Source organism: Leucoraja erinacea, chromosome 17, assembly GCF_028641065.1.
Source record: "Leucoraja erinacea ecotype New England chromosome 17, Leri_hhj_1, whole genome shotgun sequence".
NCBI lineage: Eukaryota > Metazoa > Chordata > Chondrichthyes > Rajiformes > Rajidae > Leucoraja > Leucoraja erinaceus.
In genome coordinates, this window is record NC_073393.1 from 24903260 (window position 1) to 24920421 (window position 17162).

At 45.0% G+C, this 17162-nt stretch overlaps 1 long non-coding RNA gene across 1 annotated transcript; it reads left to right on the top strand.

Moving 5' to 3' along the window:
- The first annotated feature begins 3596 nt into the window (after window positions 1-3596).
- On the top strand, window positions 3597-16122 carry LOC129705319 (uncharacterized). The gene is made up of 3 exons (XR_008724880.1): window positions 3597-3982; window positions 4097-4141; window positions 15710-16122. It is a non-coding gene; the product is annotated as an uncharacterized LOC129705319 (long non-coding RNA).
- Window positions 16123-17162: the final 1040 nt, after the last annotated feature.

Here is a 17162-nt window from a genome sequence, read left to right on the forward strand (position 1 = left end):
GCTGAAGGAATGTGTCAAGAGGTGGCACAGTGGCGCAGCTGATGGAGCTTTCGAACATAACATAACCAAAGTCGTGAGGGTTTGTAGGTTAAGTAGTGTCTATAAACTGCCCCCAGTGTGTGGGATGCGAAAGTGGGATAAAGTAGGGCTAGTGTACAGGTGATCGATGGTTGGTGCATACTCCACTTGAGTAGCTTACAACTCAATGGTTTGCTTTAGGCTTTAGAGCATGGAAACAGCACTTTCAGCCCATCGAGTCCATGCTAACCATTGATCACCCGGTCACACTAGATCTGTGCATTATCTTACTTTCCCACTCCCGACACACCAGGGGCAATTTTCACAGGGCCAATTAATCTACAACCCTGAGATAGGCACAAAATGCTGGGGTAGATCTGCGGGTCAGGCAGCATCTCTGGAGGAAAGGAATAGGTGACGTTTATAGTTGAGACCCTTCTACAGACACAACCTATAAACCTGCACGTCTTTGATAGAAACAAGGAACTTCAGATGCTGGTTTACAAAGGAAGGATACAAAATGCTGGAGTAATACAACGGGTTAGGTAGCATTCCTGGAGAATATGGATAGGTGGCGTTTTGAGTTGGACTCAATTGGTCCCTATCTAATTAAAGCAGATAAAATGGTTCATGAATGAAATCAAGCTATCACAATTACAATAGGTAGAACAAAGAAAAGATACCAGACTTAGAATATCGTTTTTCAGCGTTGTTGCACAACGGTTCCAGAGAAAAAGTCCAACGCCTGCAATGTGATAAATTGGATAATTGGAAATGTATCGTGGCTTAAGGAAAGTTCATTCAGAAACCTGATACTAGAGGGGAAGGAGCTATTCCTGAGTCTGGTTGTGCACACTTATGAGCTTCTGTACCTTCTGCCTAACGGGACCAGGGAGAAGAAGGAATGACTGGGGTGCGACAGGTCCTTTATTATGTTGGCTGCTTTCCTGAGGCAGCGTCCTTTTCTTGCGTTTGAGGCAGCAGAATTCAGCTGCAGCAGGGTGATGCATTCTGGTTCGCCATCCGTAGGCGCCCGCCCTAAAAAGGGCGCATGTTCCGGGTTGGTGCCAAGCTGCGGCGACTGAGCTGCTGTCTCTGTTTGTTGCCATTCGCCTGACTGAGGTCATTCGACCTGAGGTCACCATGGGGAGATTGACAACATGAGCCCCTTGAGGCAGCGTGAAGTGTAGTTGGAGTTAATGGTGGGGAGTCAGGTCTGTGTGACAGACTGGGCTACATCCACAACTTTTCGCAATTTCTTGTGGTCTGGGGCAGACCTTATCCATCTTTAATTCCACAATCGCCCTTCATATATCTTCATCTTTTGATCAACATCCATTCTGTCGCCGTATCTGCTTATATTTCATACATCTATATTCCCATTGTCTATCTATATTTGTGCATCAGCCCCATACAAAACACAGATCCTGGGCATTGGTTTCAAGTACATTCTTTCTGCCTTCTGCCAAAAGCCACAGAAGAGATGAAGCTGTTTGGTTATGTCTGTTTTCTGTTAGAATCAGAAACCTGATGCAGAATGTTGGCTGTATACTTACAAGAAAATACCGCTCATCTTATTCAACCACCATGCCAGATCGACAGTGAGTGCTAAAGAACACTGTTAAATCTTCTGGTGAACTGTTGGATTTTTTCCTGCTCTAGGTTGCCACTGACTGGATTGGAAATCGGCAAGTTGCCTACCAATAGTTCTTGTGGCCAGTTACCTGATTCAAGATGTTCCTTGTACCGACTGATCTAAAGGTGGAACTCCCATGTCTTACAGTTCATTTCCCTGACAGTTCATTTGGTGTTCCCGAAGTGGCTTCCTTTACTTCCTGGAGACCAAGTGTAGGCGACCGTTACGCATAACGCTCGTAGAGCTCGGCCTGCCCGGCCTGCTGGATCTCCCGGCCACTGATTGTTTTAACTCCCCTGCCCATTCCTACACTTACCTTTCTGTCCTGGGCCTCCTCCGTTGATACCAATAAAAAGCAACAGAACACACAAAATACAGTTTAACATGAACATCCACCACAGTGACTCCTCCACATTCCTCACTGTGATAGAAGGCGAAAAAAAGTTCAATCTCTCCGTTCTTTGTTCTCCAGCGGTCGGGGGCCTCTAACCTTCCGTTGACGGGACGATCTTACTCCCGTAGCCAGCGGCGGGCCTTCTCATTGGGGCGATCAAGCTCCTGCATCGGGGGTTGGGGGGGAATCACAGCTCCACCGCGCTGGGTGATCTACCCCGGGGCTAGTTGAACGTCGTGCGGCATTTGAAGCTTCCCGATGTCAGTCTCAACCCGACAGTGCAAGCTCCTTGATGTTAAAAAACTTCGAGAAGGTTTCAAGGGCCAGCATAACTGCTCAATAGTCGCTGGACTTGTCTTGTTTTGGAATTGCGAACGATGGGTGTGTTTCGCATCAACATTAGCAGGCCGAGTGACAGGAATAAATTATGGGCAAGGGCTCGATGCTCAAATGAAGGCAATGCAACCAGGGGACCCAAACAATACAGCAAAAGCTACTGAAGCAGATAAAAGTGCCTGTGATCACACTTTGCATACTGGCTAGCAAGGACACAGAAGGATAGAGGCCAGCACTTTGATATAACTTTGGAAAAGGAAACTCTCTCAAAGGAGATAATGTCAAGAAAGACCTTTGCCAATAAAAAATGTAAATTGTCCCTAGTGTGAAGGATAATGTTAGTGCACTGCATGATCGCTGGTCGGCTGTGACTCGGTGGGCCCAGGGCCTGTTTTCATGCTGTTCTTTAGTAACTTGTCAGTTTCTTTGTTGAACTAAATTAAGGCGCATGTTGCAATCATGAAAAATCATGAATCATCTCTAAAGTCTAAAGTTTAATGTAAAATCATGACAGGATAGTCACAGACATGGAGCACCACAGGAAAATCTGAGGGTTTATCAGGTATTGGCTAACTAAATGATGACTAACTGTGCAGACGAACAGCTCTGAGCAAAGTACATGCCATAGACACATTGATGCTGTGGCAAAGGTTGCCTTGTATGATGTCATGATATTGGGGTCACGACCCTTACAGTCCAGAGCAAACAATGGCAACCAGATATGCCAATGGAAGCCTGTCAAAATCCTTAAAGGTTTTTTTAAGGCAGAACGGAGAAGTCCAAAACTAGAAGGCAGAGTTTTAAAGTGAGAGAGGGAAGATATAATGTTTTCACATGGAGGGTGGTGCTTATATGGAACGAGATGTCAGAGGAAGTGGTACAGATATGGGCCAAATGCAGGCGAATAGGATGAGTTCAGGAGGGCAGCTTGGTTGGCATAAGCCAGTTGGGCCTAAGGGCCCGTTTCCGTGGTTAATAACCTTATGATTCTGCGATGATGTGCAGTTCATGAAGACTGCATTTTCTACCACCAAAATTATGATGAAGTTCACCTGCCAAAGACTGTGTTTGTGTATCGCCATCTCAAAGATAATTTAGTAATTTTCACCAATCCGTGATCTCCAGAGATGTTGCCTGACACGCTGAGTTACTCCAGCAGTTTGTGTCTTTTTGTATACTACATGCATGTTTGTTTTATCTTCCCCAAATCGTGGCTCCCATCCCCTTGCCCCGGCTGATCACTGGGCTGCTTGTGTGGTCCCCTTGTTATCCTAATCTTCTCACACAACTAGATCTGAGTGAAACCGTCAAACCTCCTCAGCAAGTGCGCCAGGGAGCTTTGTTGGTCATGAAAGATGACTGGAAACGGATTAGAGCGAGGTAGCGGGTCCTTTTGTTGGTTTTAGATGAGAGATTTCATTCATCAGCGCACCACTCCTGAGCAGAACTGCCAAATAAGCAACGCACGGCAGTGTAGCCCCGCTTGTAATCTATCGCCGTCTGTCCATTATTCCAAACATTGGAACTAGGACAAAGGGGATTCAGTAAGAATGAGCTCTAAAGTGTTTCATGAACAGGAATCCCATAGGTGAGGATAGGTAAGACTTAATTGTGTTTCATTTGCCATTTATTGAAGAAAAGTAATTCGTTCGGGTGGAAGTGACTCAACACATGAGACCCTTAATTAAAACCCTTCTTTTATGTCTTGACAGGGGATTTGGGGACTATCTTTACATTTTGCGCTGATAATCCAAAAGGTACACTGAGTTTAATTATTTTTCTTTATTTTTATTTTGAGCGTGTGGGTGGTCTAGTTTAAAAGCCAGGTTTGTGTGTATCTGTCTTTCCCATCTCGGCACGGTGACATGGCAGTCGAGTTGCTGCCTTACAGTGCTAGTGACCTTGGGTCGATCCTGATTGTGATGGGGGCCATCTCTACAGAGTTTGTTCATTCTCCCCGTGACCGCGTGGGTTTTCTTCTGGGGCTCAGGTTTTATCCCACGCTCCAAAGACATGCAGGTTTGTAGGTTAATTGGCTTCTATAAAATTGTCCCTAGTGTGCAGGATAGAACATTTGTATAGCTGATCGCTGGTTGGCATGGACGCGATGGACCAAAAGGCCTATTTCCATGCTGTTTCCGTAAACTAAACTAAACTAAACTAAAACTAAACTAAACTAAATTAAATTAAACTACATTAATCTCCCTCGAGACAAAACTGTGTCTCCAACTACCTTGGATTCCAGATTGTCTATTTCCGTCCCAACCCACCAACAATGTTCCAACATGAAGACTCCTTTCATCATAGAACACAGGAAATTAGGAGCAGGAATGGGCCAGCAGGGGCCTCAAGCTGCCCGCCATTCAATGTGATCATGGCTGGTCTCTGTTGGCCTCAGCGTCTGTGCCAGATCCCTGTAACCCTCAATTCCTCCATCTTCCAAATATCTGTCCATCTCCAACTTAAATATATTTGATGACCTGTTCCAACCACTCTCAGGAACAAAGATTATCTGCCCTCTGCGAGAAAAAAGATTGAGATCCTCCTAACCTGGTGCCAGGACAACAACCCTTATCTCAATGTCAGCAAAACAAAGCAGATTGTGATCAACTTTGGGAAGTGAAGCAGTTCACATATCCACAGTCCACGTTGGCAGTGCCAAAATAGAGCTGGTTGAAAGTTGCAAGTTATTTGGAGTAAATATCACCAGCACTTGACGAGGACCAGCCATATCGAAGTAATGGCCAAGAAAGCACACCAACGACTCTTTTTCCTTGGAGTTTCGGCATGTCTCCAACAACTCTCACCAACTTTACAGATTGAATTCATTTACACTTCACGCTGCCTCGGCAAGGCCACCAGCATAATCAAGTATGAGTCTCGTCCTGGTCACACCCTCTTCTCCCCTCCACCATCAGGCAAAAGGTACTGAAGTGTGAAAACACACACCTCAAAATTCAGGGAAAGTTTCTTCCCAGTTGTTATCAGGCAACTGAACCACCCTCGCACCAACTAGAGAGCGGTCCTGACCTACCTTCTACCTCATTGGAGACCCTCAGACTATCTTCAATTAGGCTTTATCGTACTTTATCTTACAATAAACGTTATTCCCTTTATCCTGTATCTGTGTACTGTGGACGGCTTGATTGTAATCATGTATAGTCTTTCCATTGACTGGATAACATGCAACAAATAAGTTTTTCACTGTACCTCAGTACACATGACAAGAAACTAAATCAAACTAAACTAGGACATTTTAAAACAAGCAAAGTGCCATACCAGCTACCACAGGAAAAATCCTGCAGTCCGTTTTCACAATGTCCAGGGTAGACCTAATTCTCAGTCATACATTCCATGATTAAAGATATTCTGGCAGGCTGCTGAACTGTTATCCCAACCCCATGTGTATTGGTTTCCTTCCAGTTTCTTTCCTAGACGTTTTTAACACCAGGGGCACCACTTGGCAAATTGGGCCAGTTCTTACAAGTTGTTGCCAGCAATTCCTGTTGGAATTTCAACTTTCTGCACCGTGCTTCGAGTTTGTGAATTTGTAAGTGGCTCAAAGAATTAAACATGTTTTAAAGAACATGTTTCGAGAATCAGAGGACATAGGTTTAAGGTGAAGGGAAAAATGTAATAGGTATCTGAGGGGTAACTTTTCAAGGGTGGTGGGTGTACGGAATAAGCTGCCAGAGGAGGTAGTTGCGGCAAGGACTATTGCAACGTTTAAGAAACAATTAGACAGGTACATGGATAGGACAGGTTTAGAGGGATATGGGCCATACACAGGAAGGTGAGACTAGTGTAGATGGGACATGTTGGTTGGTGTGGGCAAGTTGGGCTGAAAGGAATGTTTCCACGCTGTATGACTCTATGACTAAGTATCAAATCTAAAGTAGACACAAAGTGCTGGAGTAACTCAGCAGGTCAGGCAGCATCTCTGGAGAAAAATGACATTTTGGGACAGCACCTTTCTTCAGGCTGAAAGTAGAGGGGTGGGAAAAGGTCAGAATGAAACAGAGGCAGCAGCAGATGACCAAAGAAGGGTGGAGCCCATAATGGCCCCATGGTTGGCAGGGGAATGCCGAAAGGAATTCAGGGATGCTAACAGTGGAACTGGTCGACAACTAGGGTGGGGGAGGAAGGGGGGGTGGTTTGGAGGTTGGAGCGAGGGAATGCAGGGGTTATCTGGAGTTAGAGAAATCAATATTTATCCTTCTGGGTTGTAAACTACCCAGGCGCAATATTAGGTGTTGTTCCTCCAATTTGCATGTGGCCTCACTCTGACATTAAATCCAATAAATCCTTGGTGCAGAAAGTTTTCATCGCTGGAAGGGTTCCACATCCAGCTCTGCCCAGCATTAGGGATGTTTCTGCACTGCTCCATCCAAGGTCCATCAGACCACTGGACCTCAGGATATGAATAGATCTCCATGATAGATCTTCTGCCGCTGGGTGCAATTGCTCGCAGGGCAATGTTGGTAAGGAGAAGGCGTTTGTTGAAGGACATACAGCACAAGCAAGTTGACGATTAAACTAATTATTTTCAACACCAGACAATGCATGTAAGCCACCATATCGAAAGCACAGGACAAATTGGGTTTAGATTATTGTCACATGTAGCAAGATATAGTGAAAAGCTTTTGTTGCGTGCTAACCAGTCAGCGGAAAGTCAATACGTGATTACAATCGAGCAACCCACAGTGCACAGATAGATGCATGATACAATAACGTGAATAACGTGAATAGTAATGAAATAGTAAAAATGGCAAATGGTGTAAATTGGGAATATAGACAAAAAATGCCGGAAAGACTCAAAGTTTCTCGCAGTATCTATGGAATGAGAAACTGAGTAAACGTGTTATAATGATACACAAGGACTGCAGATGTCCATCGAGTCCACACTGGCCATCAATCGGTTTGAAGAAGGGTTCCGACCCGAAACGTCACCTATTCCTTTTCCACAGAGATGCTGCCTGACCCACTGAGCAGCACTTTGTGTCTATCGTCTGACCATTGATCACCCATTCACGCTAGTTCTATGCTATCCCACCTTTACATCCACTCCCTACACACTTTGGGTAATTTACAGAGGCCAACTAACCTACAAATCCGCACGTCTTAGGGAGATGAGGGGGGGCATTTCTTTCGTCAGAGGGTGGTGAATATGTGGAATTAATTGCCACAGACGGCTGTGGAGGCCAAGCCATTGGGTATTTTTAAAGCAGAGATTGGCAGGTTCTTGATTAGTACGGGTGTCCAAGGTGAGAGGAAGAAGGCTGGAAATTGGGAATGAGAGGGAAAGATAGATCAGCCATGATTGAATGGCAGAGTAGACTCAATGGGCTGAATGGACTAATTCTGCTGCTGATTCATGAATCTATGAACATGGCAGCAGCCCCACCAGGCCATGAGATCGTGGAGACAGTGGAGAGTGTGGAGTAACACCTCTCTCTACATTCTTTCCCCACCCCACTCTCCACCCCTTCTCCGCCCTAGTCCTCCTACCAGTTCCACTGTTCCCATCCTTGTATCCCTCTTGTTATCAGACTTTCCCCAGCCAACATTGGGCCATTATGGGCTCTACCCTTCCTGAGGTCATCTGTTCCCAGCCTTGATTTTTTTCTGGCCTTTTCTCGCCTCCAGTTTATTTTTCATCCCCCACAACCCACGTCTACTCTCAGTCTGAAGAAAGGTTCCGACTTGAAACATCACCTATTTGTTTTCTTTTTCTCCAGAGATGCTGCATGACCCACTGAGTTACACCGGCATTCTGTAGGGTCGATCTTCTGAGACTTTTGGAACTTTCTTCAGAAAATGGCGATTGAGCCTGAGTCAATTAATAACTTCAACTTGAGGTTCATGGATTTATTTTGTTAACAATGGGTATTTGCAATGTGGGTAAGGTTGATCATAATTTCATAAGTGTTCATCTGTTACAGGAGCAGAATTAGGCCATTCGGCCCATCAAGTCTACTCCGCCATTCAATCATGGCTGATCTGCCTTTCCCTCTCAACCCCATTCTGTCACCTCTCCATAACCCTGACACCCATACAAATAAATTATTGACAACCACTCCAGTCTCTGTCTTTAAAGTATCCATTGACTTGGCCTCCACAGCCTCTGCAGTAATCAATTCCCCAGGTTCACCACCCCCTAGCTAAAGAAATTCCTCCACATCTCCTTCCTAAGGTATATCCTTTTATTCTGAGCCTCTGGTTCTAGATTCTCCCATTAGTGGAAACATCCTCTCCACATCCACTCTATCCAGTCCTTTCATTATTCAGTAAGTTTCAATGAGCAACCCCTTCATCCTTCTAAACTCCAGCGAGAACAGGCTCAGTGTCTTCAAACGCTCATCATATGTTAACCCAATCCTTCCTGGGATTATTCTCGTAAACTTCCTCTGGGCCCTCTACAGTGCCTGCACATCCCTGCTCTGATATGGAGCCCAAAATTGCTCTTCAAAGGTGAAGCATAGTTAAAGGTGTGTATGGACCTTTGATGTTCCCTTCATGACTATCTTCCGACCTGGTAAAGTAAGGTTGGCAAAAGGCTCAAAGACAGAGAGATATGCCCAGTGCCAGGTGAAGGAAGAGACTGGTGAAGTTCACATTTCATCCTATTCTGTGGAAGGCTTGGGATTACTCCAGCTCAACCATGATCAATCTTTCCTCGCCTCAACCAGTACGGAACATACCACACACAAACAATCACCAGCTCACCCCTCGAACGCTGGAAAGAGGGTGTAGATTGCAGCAATTCACAAAAAAATATGTCGAACGTGTTTTATCGAGAACAATATCTTGCTTCATGCCAGACTCAGGAAGACACATATACGCTGCCTTTTATTATTTTACTCCTTTGGGGATTACAAAACATCGCCAGCTAATAGGGGATTACATTGCACGTTGTTATATTAAAATTCACAATGACTTTAGTGAGGGAACAATCGCTATGTAAATGTAGCAGTAACTTTAAACTTCTGACCTAACACTCCCGTTACAACGTTGAAAGCAAAGACTTAATTGTCAAGTCACCCCCACCCATCGGAAATGAACAGGGGTGACATCCAATACCTACTGCCTCTCAGGGGATGAACTCACTGGTAAAAGTGTACCCGTTCACCTGTCTCATATTCTCTGCATTTATTGTGACTGAGGGACAGGGTTCAGGAAAGGGGCAAGACCCAGACTGAGAGGGCAGAGTAAAGAGGTAAAAACTCTCTGGAAAAGTAGAGGATTATGAAGAAGGATCCCAACCCAAAACAGTTTTAGTTTAGTTTATTGTCACGTGTATCACGGTACGGTGGTACCTTGTTGCATGCTGACCAGTCAGCGCAAAGACTATACATGATTACAAATGAGACGACCACAGTGTACAAATATAATGATAAAAGGAATAACATTTCGTGCAGGATAAAGTCCAGTAAAGTCCAATTACGGGTAGTCCAAGGGTCTCCAATGAGGTAGATGGTAGCTCAGCACTGCTTTCTAGTTGGTGCTAGGATGGATCAGTTGCCTGATAACAGCTGGGAAGAAAATGTCCCTGAATCTGGAGTTATGCGTTTTCAGACCTGCAGATGCTGCCTGACCCACTTACCCCAGCACTCTTTGTTTTGCTCAAGTTTCCAGCATGCGTGTGGTTCCTTGTGTCTTGAGCGGAGTATTCTGTTCAGAGCTTGAATTTGTACATTGTCTTTCACAGCCTTAAATAGAGACATAAAACAAATCACTGTGAAAATATAGTCACTATCCGTAGAGCAGCCAATTTGCACTTAATGGGGGAAGTGTAACGTTGACCAGATAACCTGCGGTGTTGATAAAACCCAAAGTGCTGGAGTAACTCAGCAGATCAGGCAGCATCTCTGGAGCTAATGGATAGGAGACTTTTTGATCGAGACCCTTCTTCAGACTGATTGTGCTCAGACCTCTTTACACTTTAGAGATACAACGTGGAAACAGGTCCTTCACAAAAACTTTTCACTGTACCACGGAACACATGGGCAAATGTATAAACTCTGTCCAGACAGCACCCGTAGTCAGGATCGATCCCAGATCTCTCGCACTGTGTGGCGCTGTAATAGAAACATAGAAATTAGGTGCAGGAGTAGGCCATTCGGCCCTTCGAGCCTGCACCGCCATTCAATATGATCATGGCTGATCATCCAACTCAGTATCCCGTACCTGCCGTCTCTCCATACCCCCTGATCCCCTTAGCCACAAGGCCACATCTAACTCCCTCTTAAATATAGCCAATAAACTGGCCTCAACTACCCTCTGTGGCAGAGAGTTCCAGAGATTCACCAGATAATCTTAGGAGTAGGACTGGAACTCATAATCTCCTGACTGATGAAGGCAAGCTTGCTGCGTGTTATATCTGGAAGAACACGTAATGTGCCATAACTTACAAGGCTACAGGGAGAAACTGGGAAGTGTGTGTGATTAGACTGGGTAGATCTTTTGCAGCCACCTAGAACTGCACGCTAAATGCTCTATGTGTCTGAATTTTTATAAAAATAAAACACGCAATGTACTCATGAAGTTTCTGTCCAGCAAGATTTATAACAATGACATCTTCCAATAAAATGCAAAGTGCTGGAATAACTCAACGGGTCAAGCAGCATCTCTGGAAGACATGGATAGATGACGTTCTCCAGAGCTGCTGCCTAAACTGCTGTTACTCCAGCACGTTGAGTCTTTTTTTTTGTAAAACCCACATCTGCTGTTCCTTGTGTCCCTATCTTACTGCAAAATCTCCTCACGATATGCCTACTTTGAAGAAAACGTTCTCTCACTGCTCATCCTCTGAGATTCCTGTTATACACCTGCTCTTCAACCAACAGCCTGAGGAAGGTCCCAACCCGAAATGTCACCTATCCATGTTTCCCAGAGATACTGTGTGTAGGGAGGAACTGCAGATGCTGGCTTATACCGAAGATAGACACAAAAATGCTGGAGTAACTCAGCGGGTCTCAGCAGCATCTCTGGAAAAACTAAAAGGTCACATTTCAGTTCAGAGTAAAGGATGCCGACCCGAAATGTCATTGTTATTTTTCTCCAGAGAAGCTGCCTGATCCATTGAAGTGCTTCAGCACTTTATGGCTTTTCCCTGGTAAACCAGCTCCTGCAGTTCCCTGTGTCTTAACACCAGGCAGTGTTAGACATGTGACTCCCTCCCACACACTGCGTGTAACTAATGACATCCAACAAGTGAATCTCAAACAAGCAGAAGGTGAATGGGTGCCACACTGTTTGTGCTGTGTTATCCAAATAATGGCACAGCCACACTTACTGCCATAGAAACATAGAAACATAGAAACAAAGAAATTAGGTGCAGGAGTAGGCCATTCGGCCCTTCGAGCCTGCACCGCCATTCAATATGATCATGGCTGATCATCCAACTCAGTATCCCGTACCTGCCTTCTCTCCATACCCTCTGATCCCCTTAGCCACAAGGGCCACATCTAACTCCCTCTTAAATATAGCCAATGAACTGGCCTCGACTACCCTCTGTGGCAGAGAGTTCCAGAGATTCACCACTCTCTGTGTGAAAAAAGTCAGGTCTGTATCCTGAGCTCTGAGATGTCCTTTTCAACAATAAGTTGTGAAGAGATTGAACAGAAAGCCGTTTAACTCCAGAAATGTTGTGCAAAGAAAATATCACTCAATAAGCAGAGAGGTCTGAGGAAGGGTCTCAGCCCAAAACATCACCGATTCCTTTTCTTCAAAGATGCTGCCTGATCCATTGCGGTACTCTAGCACTTTGTGTTTTACCTTAGTAAACCAGCTTGCAGTCCCTTGTGTCTCAAAATGTTCAGGTTGCTTTTGTTCATGCATCCTCCAATTAGCAATGAGTTACACACAAGAGCTTTTTAATTCAGCTCTGACATCTGATAAATCACTTAATGGAGGAAAATGATAAGTAAAACCGGCATTATTGTGCCAAGTGTATGTCACCACTTTCTCGTTCATTCTCCCTTCCACCGGGTGATCTCATGAGTTAGACAGCTCACCCCAGTCTGGAGTCTGGGATTCAATGCAATATTAGCAAATACAGAGTGCCAAGGTCCTGGTGAGGTACTCTTGCAGTCTACCCACTGTTGCTTTGCAAGCAAGCAAGCAACAGAGCCAATTTTTCCAAAGGAAATTGAAGAATGATCTGATCAAGGTGCTTAAAACTTTGAAAAACTGTGATATGGAGAGAAGCTATTTCTTCTGCCAAGTAAACTGCAGGGCAGCACATTGGTGCAATGGTAGAGTTAATGCCTTACAGCACCAGAGACACGGGTTCTATCTTGACTACGGGTTCTGTCTGTTCGGACTTTGTACGTTCTCCCTGTTTTCTCCGGTTGATCCGGTTTCCTTCCACATCCAAAAGACTAAGGTGGATATTCATCCTCCAGGCCCAAAATACTTATTGCTAACTTCAGCAGATCAAACAGTTCATGGCCAATCACGCTTATAGTCATAGATTCATAGCAGGAAAGAACTGCAGATGCTGGTTTAAATTGAAGGTAGACACAAAATGCTGGAGTAACTCAGCGGAACAGGCAGCATCTCTGGAGAGAAAGAATGGGTGACGTTTCGGGTTAGCTTGACCCGAAACGTCACCCATTCCTTCGCTCCAGAGATACTGCCTGGCCCGCTGAGTTACTCCAGCATTTTGTGTCTACCATAGATTCATAGTGTTACACAGCATGGAAGCAGGCCCTTTGGCCCAGCTCAGCCATGCCGGCCCAGTCCCATTCGACTGCATTTGGCCCAAATCCCTTTAAATGTTTTAGAGCCATGTGCTGGTCCAAATATCTTTATATGGTTACATAGTTTAACCTTCCAATTAGGATATTTTCTCATCCACTTGACCTGACACCCAAACCATCACACAAACCAACTCCCCTCCATTGACTCCATCTGCACTTCACGCTGCCTCGGCAAGGCCACCAGCATAATCAAGGATGACTCACACCCTGGCCACTCCCTCTTCTCCTCTCTCCCATCGGGCAAGAGGTATAGTAGTGTGAAAACACACACCTCCAGATTCAGGGACAATTTATTTCCAGCTGTTATGAGGCAACTGAACCACCCTACCACAGTTAGAGAGTGGTCCTGAACTACTATGCACCTCATTTGGAGATGCTCAGATTACTGTATCTTTGATCAGACTTTACTGACTTTATACTTTATTCCCTTTATCCTGTACAGTATATATTTATCCTGTACATCTCGTTGGGTCCCATCCCCTCAATGCATTGCGGCGGGGGGGGGGGGGGGGGGGGGGGGCGGGACTGCGGTGTCACATACACACACACACACACACACACTAATGTAAAACATGCCCTTCAGCCCACAAAATGCTGGAGTAACTCAGCGGGACAGGCAGCATCTCTGGAGAGAAGGAACAGGTGACGTTTCGAGTCGAGACCCTTCTTCAGGTCATCACTCGTCCATTTTCTCCAGAGATGCTACAAAGGAGGTTTTCTGCCCAATGAGAGGAGAACAAAATAACAGACGGAAAAAATCGTGAAGAATGGCGCCAAACACATGACGACTCTTGAATACTGTCTCAGTGTACTTTCCCTATACACAGTACTTAACTATGATTATGCTTATGAATTTACTGAACAGTATTCAAAAAGGGAATGTCACTGTACCTCGATGCATGTGACAATAAAGTACCAATGAAATCCTAGGTCAAATTATAATTGCTGTTAGAATTTACTCCTCAGAATAAAACGTGCTCCATTTAAAATACTACTAGATCAAGTAGCCCCCCCCTCCCCCCCCCCCCCCCCCTATTAGGTGACATCTCATTGGGTCCCATCCCCCAATGCATGGGGGGGGGGCTGCGGTGTCACACACACACACACAAATGTAAAACATGCCCTTCAGCCCACTGAGTGTGTGCTGACTTAAGGAGTAAACTAACGCAATCACAGGGTGAACATACAAACTCCATACTGACCATGCCCGTGGTCAGGATCGAACCAGGGTGAAAGTGCACACCGCTAGACTCAGGAAGAGCTTCTTCTCCTCTGTTATCAGGTTTCTGAATGGTCCCTCCCTTAGCTAGGGTACGGTCCGATTCACCTCTACCCCATTGCGTTCAATGGACTTTGTCCACGGAACTGTGCACTACAATGCTGAGAACTATATTCTGCACTCTATCTTCCCCTTTACTCTATCTATTGTATTGGAGCTTGACGATTGCACCGATGTGTAGTATCAGAACATAGAATATAGACCACAGAACAGTAAAGCACAGGAAAGAGCCCTGTGTTTGTGCTGAACATGATACCTAGCTGAACTAATCTCATATGCACATGGTTCATATCCCTGTATTCCCTACACTTCCATGTGCCTATCCAAACACCTCTTAAATGCCACCATCATAACTGACCAACACCACCTCTGGCAATGCATTCCAGGGCCCCCACTGCTCTCTGTGTAACTGTATCTTGGTACATGTGACAATAATAAATCTGAACCTAAACGCTAGGTCTGCATTGCAGGGTTCATGGTTTGATCCAGTTTGCACATTCTCCCTGTGACCTCTGTGGGTTTTCTCCGGGTGCTTTGGGTTCCTCCCACACTCCAAAGACGTGGAGGTTTGTAGGTTAATTGGCTTAGCACATTTGCAAATTGACCCTAGTGTGTAGGATAGTGCTAGTGTATGGGGATTGGTGATCGGCACGGACTCAGTAAGCTGAATGACCTCTTTACACACCGTATCACTAAATTAAAGTAAACTAATTAAAGGTTATAAATGTTTAATGCCATAGAGGGAGTGCAGAGAAGGTTCACCAGACTGATTCCTGGGATGTCAGGACTGTCTTATGAAGAAAGACTGTATAGACTTGGTTTATACTCTCTAGAATTTAGGAGATTGAGAGGGGATCTTATAGAAACTTACAAAATTCTTAAGGGGTTGGACAGGCTAGATGCAAGAAGATTGTTCCCGATGTTTGGGAAGTCCAGGACAAGGGGTCACAGCTTAAGGATAAGGGGGGAATCCTTTAAAACCGAGATGAGGAGAACTTTTTTTCACACAGAGAGTGGTGAATCTCTGGAACTCTCTGCCACAGAGGGTAGTTGAGGCCAGTTCATTGGCTATATTTAAGAGGGAGTTAGATGTGGCCCTTGTGGCCAAGGGGATCAGAGGGTATGGAGAGAAGGCAGGTACGGGATACTGAGTTGGATGATCAGCCATGATCATATTAAATGGCGGTGCAGGCTCGAAGGGCCGAATGGCCTACTCCTGCACCTAATTTCTATGTTTCTATGTTAACGTTAATCCAAAATATTTCTGCATTTTGTTTTTGCAGCACGTAATATTCTCGGTCGGGGAATCAGTGTGAAGGGGAAAAATAGGCGAATGGAACAAGAATGGATAAATTACCTGTTGCAGTCGTGGAACAGAGTTACAAACACCAGGACACTGCACCTCTCCTTTTTTTTCAAAAGTTTTATGTTACGGTCCCTTGTCTGAAATGCTGCCGAGACAGTCATTAAAAAAAATCTGAAATAATTTATTCTTTAATTACTCAATTCACAGCTAAGGAAAATCAAGGTGCTCTCTGCACAGTGCTGAAAGAACTAATTGTTCCTTGTAGATTTTCCACCCAAAGTCAAATGTAGAAACAACTCATACCTTAGATGATGTTATAAAGCTACAAGGGGTTTTAAGTCAACACGGACTCTGTGTAAATTGCACCTATTGTGATTTTTCCAATCAGCGTCATTTTAAATGTCCATGCTGGACCCTTGGGGACAGCAGTGGGAGGAGAGAAGATTGGGGAGTGCAAACACTCTCTGAAAATGTCAGTCAATGTCAGACAAAATGTACAATAAATGAACATGCAATTCTCCAATTTCAGGTAATTAACCTATCTACAACCCCCAACCCCCCATCTCCTCCCTGTGCCCCACTTGGATTTACACCCATTTCTCCCCTTACCCTTCTACTCCAACAGCCCCCCTCCCCGCCCCATCCCCTTCCACCGATATTCCTTCATCTGGATTCACAGTTCTCACCTCTTCCATCCTTATCTCACCCTTTTTGCTTCTTCATTTGCCTTTGTGTAACTGTCTACCTATAAAATACTCCTCCTCGTGTCTATCCACCTATCACTCGCCAGGCTTTGCCCTGCCCTTCCTCTCTTCCAGCTTTCTCCCCCATGCCCCGCCCACCACCATCATCAATCTGAAGAAGAGTCCTGACCCGAAACGTGCTGTATCCTTTTTTCCAAAGATGCTGCCTGACCCGCTCACTTACCCGCTGAGCTACACTATGTTCAAATACCAGCACACTGTGCCAACTATCTGCCAAACAAACCCCTCTCACCTGTATCCACCTATCGCTTGCCAAGCTTTGTCCAAAAAGCAATCTGAAGAAGGGTCAGGATCCGAAACTTCCACTATTCTTTTTCTCCAGTGATGCTGCCTGACCCACTGAGTTACTTGTGTCCACCTTTTATCCTGCCCTTCCAGATTTCTCTCGCCCTCCCCACCACAATGAGTCTGAGGAAGGATCATGTCCTGAAACGTCATCTATCCATATTCTCCTGAGATGTTGCCTGACACGCTGAGTTACTCCAGCAGTTTTCTCTGAGAATGTTAACCATAATTGCTTTTTCTAATTTATATTTTGCCAACTTCAGTTCATTCAGGGTTATGATGGAGAAAATTTCTGGACAGCTTTGCTAGGTTCTCAAATTACCCTAAAGTCAATTACTTTCCAAAGTGTAATCATTTGCACTCGTCAATTCTGCAGGAAAA